Source organism: Onychomys torridus, chromosome 1 (genome assembly GCF_903995425.1).
Source record: "Onychomys torridus chromosome 1, mOncTor1.1, whole genome shotgun sequence".
NCBI classification, from domain to species: domain Eukaryota; kingdom Metazoa; phylum Chordata; class Mammalia; order Rodentia; family Cricetidae; genus Onychomys; species Onychomys torridus.
In genome coordinates this window covers 79,748,184-79,755,042 of record NC_050443.1, presented here as the reverse complement: position 1 = coordinate 79,755,042, position 6,859 = coordinate 79,748,184, and the positions used below count along the sequence as shown (strand labels likewise).

Below are 6,859 nucleotides of genomic sequence, written 5' to 3'. Positions count from 1 at the left end.
CTGTCGGACATCAAGAGGTTCTAGAAAATATTGATGATTGAAGACATTGTCATTGTCCTTCAGAATTCCCAGAAATTTTGAAGTATGAATGCAGGGAAGATAACAGGCTGAGGGCCCTTGGGTGAGTGTGGCTCCGACATCTCACATGAAGCACAGCTCAGTGGTATTCTGTCCTCAGTCCCTTTTGCTGGCGTTGGTTAGAGCAAGAGGTGTTACATCAAAAGAAACCCCAGAGAAGGTTTTCTGAGCCTATGTATTTTTTAAAAAACATTTCATTACATTTGTTGTCGGTGTATGAGTGTGGTGCACATGCTGCATCACAGATGTGGAGATCAGAGGACAACTTGCAGAAGCTGGTTCTCCCCTTCCACCTGTGGAGCTGGCTTGCTGGCCCCAGGTGTGTGTGTGTGTGTGTGTGTGTGTGTGTGTGTGTGTGCGCGCGTGCGCGTCTTTTGTTGTTTTTGTTTTGGGAGGTTGGGTCTCATAGCCAAGCTACCTTGAACTCATCCTGTTATAGAGGTTGGCCTTAAACTCGTGATCTTTCTGCCTCTACCTCTTAAGTGCTGGGATTACAAGTATAAGCCACCATGCCCAGCCGCCAGCAAGTTTGGTTTTAACCTTGTGTTTTAGGCTAAAGGCTTGGGTTAGGTCCTGAGTTCCCTCATATTTCTTCCTGCACTCGCCTGTTCTTTTCACAGCTCCCTGGGAGTATTAGTATCTGGTTTTCATCTAGGAATGATTGCCCATGTCTTCCAGCTGTTTCCTGTTGTTGGGCTGTCTTCGATGGGGACCGCTCACTTCATACTTAAGAAGATAATGGCATCTAATGAGATAAGAAATCACAGTGCATCCCTCTGCACTAAAAGGGGCCAAGGGGGAGTGATGGTTTCGTGGGCTTGGTAGGGAGGCTTAGAGGAGATGCACAGAGAGAAGCCCTTCCTGTAGTCCTAATGTTTTCATTAAGAAGCTTTAACTGCATCTGACTTGCCTCCCTGGCGGCTTTTTTCTTTTCCATCTGTGCAGACAAGCATTCATATTTCATGTCCACAGGAAAATGCTCCTTCAAAGTTTTGGGCACCATATGCTGCTTTTCCCAGGACTCATGAAAACAGTTTAAGTGATTTTAGTAAAGGGAAAGTATAATAACATGTTCATCTTTCTCTCTTTTTTTCTGCGTGTTTAATGCGTGTTTTCATTGTAAGGTAACACAACTACTAGTGTGTAAAGTGTTTGGCAGTCCTGGTACTCAGGTCCAGAGAGTGTCTGCAAATTACTCCTCAGTAACCTTGAGGATAATATGACATTTCCTCAAACATGTTCTTAAAGATTTATTGTTTTATCTATGTGTCTGAATGTTTTATTTTTATGTTTGTATGTACACCTCATGTGTTCCTGGTGCCCACAGAGGTCAGAAGAGCCCCTGGAACTGGAGTTACAGATGGTTGTGAGTCATCCTGTGTGTGTGTGTGTGTGTGTGTGTGTGTGTGTGTGTGTGCACACGCTGGGTTCTGTGTGTGTGTGTGTGTGTGTGTGTGTGTGTGTGTGTGCACGCTGGGAATTGAACCCAGGCCCTCTGCAAAAACAACAAGTGCTTTTAGCCAGGAGCCATCTCTGCGGCCCCTTTAAACTGTCATAATGTAGTGGCACCATAAAGGACACTTCATAACATGCTACGATCATATTTTCCTGCCTTGTTCCCTAGACAGATGCACCTCCTCAAAATTCCAAACATCACATTTGAGGAATAATTTTAGAAAGTTGTGTAATTAAGTCCTTTTTCCACCGTGGACATTTTTGAAGCAGAAGCAAGTAGTGGATAAATTGGTTATGTCAAAGTTCCTTACTTTTTTGTTTTGAGATAGGGCCTCATGTTGCCCAGGCTGGCCTCAAACTTGCTACATAGCTGAAGATGACCTTGAACTCTTTTCTAATTTTTTATTTATTTCACAATTTTACACACACACACACACACACACACACACACACACACACACACATTGGACTCTGATCATATTCCCCTTCCTGTTATCTGATATCTAATATTACTCACCCCAGTAATTTCTTCCCAGTAAATTCACCTCCTACTTAAAACAAAGATGTTTTGATACAAGGTCTCTTGGAGCCAAGGCCAGCCTCAAAATCACTTAATAGCCAAACTTGAACTTCTGATTCTCCTGCCTCCACCTTCTGAGTGTTGGGATCATGGGGGTGCACCATCACGAATTCAATGTAAAGTCATTTATTTCTTAATAGGTAGGATACATTTTTAAAGCTGTTTTCCCCATAATTACAAAAGAAATATATATTTAGTGAAAAAATATTTTTTAGAAAGTGAAAAATCACACTTCTCTAACCTAAAGATAACTGTTGTGAACTTTTAGTTCACTGTATTAGTAGTAATAATAATGATGAGTAACACTTTTTTTAATTTACCAGCTGGGTGGTGGTGGCGCACACCTTTAATCCCAGCACTCACGAGGCAGAGGCAGGTGGATCTCTGTGAGTTTGAGGCCAGCCTGGTCTACAGAGCATTCTAGGACAGCCAAGGTTATTACAGGGAAACCCTGTCTTGAAAAACCAAAACCCAAACCTGGGTCCTCTGGAAAAGCAACCAGCCATCTCTCCAGCCCAAAGTAAGATTGTTTTTGATTGCCTCCTTGCTGAGTTCTGCATATTATTTCATTTCATCCTTTCGTCTTTAACTATGTTACAAGAAGAAGTTGTACCATAATTCTGTTTAATAGCTTGCTTCTTATTGTGTACTATATAATTCTAGGGCTGTGTGTTACACTGCACAATTTGTTTTTTTCAATATTACTGTAATTTGCATGACTTGTATTTTTCTAATATTATATTCTCATACACACAAGTATTTCCAATTTCAGCATTTTGTATTTTGATAATTATAGTAAGAAAACCATCTCTAGGCATACACATATGTTGGGGTTACAGAGGTCCTTGTACTCACAGAGAAGCACTGAGAGAACCAGGAATGTTAATCACACAGGGGCGTCTCCTCAGGAGATAAAATCAAACATCTGCATTCCATCCAGAAAGCTAAGAGTGGATTTTGGCCCAGAGTCCGGGAGTCAAAGCCGGTTGTCAACCCAGTCCTGTCCCGCAATCCTCTGCCTTTTCTTTTTCTTTCAACATGACAGATGCCGCTGTGTCCTTCTCCAAGGACTTCTTGGAAGGTGGAGTGGCTGGGACCATCTCCAAGATGGTGGTAGCGCCCATGGAGCGGGTCAAGCTGCTGCTGCAGGTGCTGCATGCCAGCAAACAAATCACAGCAGATAAGCAATGCAAGGGCATTATAGACTATGTGTTTCGTATCTCCAAAGAACAGGGGAGTCCTGTCCTTCTGGCGTGGTAACCTGGCCAATGTCATCAGATACTTCCCCACCCAGGCTCTTAACTTTGCCTTCAAAGATAAATACAAGCAGATAAATACAAGCAGGTGGTGTGGACAAGAGGACCCAGTTTTGGCGCTACTTTGCTGGGAACCTGGCATCAGGTGGTGCTGCTGGGGCCTCATCCTTGTGCTTTGTGTACCCTCTTGATTTTCCCCGTGCTCGTCTAGCAGCTGATGTGGGTAAAGCTGGAGCTGAAAGGGAATTCAAAGTCCTTGGTGACTGCCTGGTTAAGATCTACAAATCTGATGGGATTAGGGGTCTGTGCCAAGGCTTTAGTGTGTCAGTACAGGTCATTCTCATCTAAGCTGCTGACTTTGGTAGCTATGACACTGCAAAGGGAATGCTTCCAGATCCCAAGAATGTGCACATCTTCATCAGCTGGATGATGACAGACACAATCGTCACTGCTGTTGCTGCCTGACATCCTATCCCTTTGACACGGTTCACTGTCCCATGATGATGCAGTCAGGACACAAAGGAACTGATAACATGTATACAGGCACAACTGACTGCTGGAGGAAGGTTGCTCGTGATGAAGGAAGCAAGGCTCTTTTCAAGGGTGCATGGTCCAAAGTTCTCAGTGGAACTTTGTGGTGGTGCCTTTGTGCTTGTCTTGTATGACGAGATCAAGAAGTACACATAATTATGTCTTAGGTGTTCGCCCTGAGAACATGCATGTTGTATAATACACTGTATCTTGAACATTCTGGGCAGAGTCTCTGGGCTTGTCTGTTTTATCAATGGCAACTATTTACCAGTTGAAAAGTGGAAAGCAATAACATTCATCTGACCAGTTTTCTCTTAAAGCCATTTCCATAATGACAACAATGATGGGACTTAGTCACTCCTGATAATAAAAATTAAAGAAATAAAACATATCTAGAGACAAAAAAAAAAAAAAGAGTAGATTTTGTTCATGACTTGGTGACCTTTTTGCTCTCTGTGGAGGAAGATGTCACCCACCTTTTGCTATATAAGCAGACCTTATCCTAATTCCCCAGAATGATTATCCCAGACTCTTCCCTCCCTAGACCATTACCCATCCTCAGGGGAGATGTCACATGTACTTTATGGCCTGCTGACCGCTACGCTATCAGTCAGAGAGCACACTTAGGCTCTAGGCCTTTTAGCTATAGAAACCACTCTCATGATCACATGCACTTTGTAAAAGTTTTTATGTAGTCACACGTTAAGCTTTATTGTGCACCTGGAATTGGACTGATTGTTGCCTGGAAACCTTTTCCCAAATCGTACTGTGTTTTAAATATGCTGACAATGAACTGCCTCTCCAGAGTCTGATCCATGTTGACAAAGTCAGTGTGCACAGGGTTTTCATTCTTCTCAGGGTTTGCTTCCCTGTCTGACACCTGTAGAGAGCCCCTCACACATACGCACACACACATATACACTTACACACATATACTATGATTCCCGGAGTATAGTAACATATTCTGTACCACTCGTTTGGTAAATGTGCATGAGTAGTAAATAGTTTTCTCTTACTCATGGTAAATCTTGGAGAGTTATTTTTTGTGTAAGTAGATTATTAAGAATTTGGAGAAGGGCCAGTGAGCTGGTTCAGAAAGTAAAGGTGTCTCCTGCCAAGCCCGATGACCTGAGTTTGATTCTCAGAACCCACATGGTGGAGTGAGGAAACTGACTTCCAAAAGCTGTCCTTCAGCCACCACACATGGCATGTCCACACACATGCCAAATAAATAAATGTAAAAAAATTTAAAAAACGAGTTTGTAAAAGAACTAGGTGTGGCGCTGGGCAGTGGTGGCGCATGCCTTTAATCCCAGCGCTCGGGAGGCAGAGGCAGGAGGATCTCTGTGAGTTCCAGGCCAGCCTGGGTTACAGAGAGAGACCCTGTCTCATAAAAGCAAAGAAAAAAAATTTGAAAAAGGAAGTGACAAGGTAGAGCCGCAAAAGAGAGAAACTGTGGAAGTAGTCTGGGAGCAAGCTACAGATGTGGGAGTAGCAGGAAGCTGTGGGTGATACGGGGTACCCTTTTGTTTGGAGAAGTAGACGGCATGACCCCCAGCCCTGGGAGGATGGTGATGAACATCTCATCTGCATCTCATGCGTAGGTCCCATACATGGGAAGCACAGACTTGGAGGAAGTTTGGAGACGTGTGAGTCAAGGAGGCTTATAACATATTTCAAGGGCATAAGGCACTTCATCATCTGTGATAGTGTGTTCAGTTTTGAACAGCTAACTTGCCTGGACATTTCCAGTGTTGGAGGCCTTATTGTTTCTTCTAGTTCTGATGGAAGCATGGAGATCTGGCAGGTTTCTAATGGAGAACTCAAAGCAAGGGATTTAGATACATTTAAAATTTTTATTTGTTTTTATTTTATTTGTTTGTGTGTGTGCCTGCTTGTTTGCCTGCATACTATGAACATGTAGTGCCCTCAGAGGCCAGAAGAGGATATTAGATCCCCTGAAACTGGAGTTATAGGCAGCTGTGAGCCGATGTATGGGTGCTGGGAACTGAACCTGGCTTCTCTGAAGAACAGCCAGTGCTCTTAACCATTGAGCCATCTCTCCAGCCCTGACTTGTCTAGATGCTTTTAAAAATGTACATATAAAGGATGGTTTGAGAAACCTTGGGCTGGACGGAAGAATGGCCCACTGTGAAAACAGGACCACCAATCTGTACTAGGCTCATTTATCTATTTGGTAATCAGAGGTCTGTTCTCACATTTAGTGATTTGCCCGACAGAGTGGGGCTGTAGCAAGTAGCCAGGCCAGAGAATGCCTTCAGTGGGTAGGCTCCTGCCTTCCAGGGTCAGTTCCCAACACGAGCTGGGCTGTTAGACTTAGGAGTGAGCAAATGAGCCCATAAGTCTCCCAGTCCCTTATACTAAGATCTAGACAGAGAGCCAAGGAATTCAGTTCTATCTCTGTAGCTGTCCCAGGAAAGGAAGCCACCAGCCTTAGAATGCTAGCTGGGAGGCAAGTGAGCTAAAGAGATCCTTTAGACGGGCTTTCCTAAAAGCCAGCGTGTGGGCAACACATGAAAACATCTCACATGAGGGACCGAGTGATAGGAGGTAAGGAAATAACGTGTGTGAACTGTTGTGTGAATTGTTGCGGGTTTTCCCCGTCAGGCCTGGCGGTTCTGAATGGGGGAATAAATGCTCAGCTGAAGATCTGGTTCTCCGAAGACGCTAGCTGTGCGGTGACCTTCGAAGGTCACAAAGGAGCTATGAAAAGGCTTCTAATGACTTCCGAGGGCAAATCACTATAAAGATAGGAACAGAAATTAGTTATTCACAAATGCATAAATAATTCACTCAATTGGCCATTTGGATGGGCCGCTACTTCCCTGGGGACTAGAAATTCCTATGTCAGGGCTTCTGGGTTTTTTTTTTTCCCCAGAAAAGGTCTTATGTAGCCCAGGCTGGCCCCAAACAGGCTCTATAGCTGAAGATGACCTTG

The 6,859-nt window shown here is 43.8% G+C and overlaps 1 pseudogene; it reads left to right on the top strand.

Annotated features, from left to right (window-relative positions):
* Positions 1-2,862: 2,862 nt before the first annotated feature.
* On the top strand, positions 2,863-4,242 carry LOC118594737 (annotated as a pseudogene).
* Positions 4,243-6,859: the final 2,617 nt, after the last annotated feature.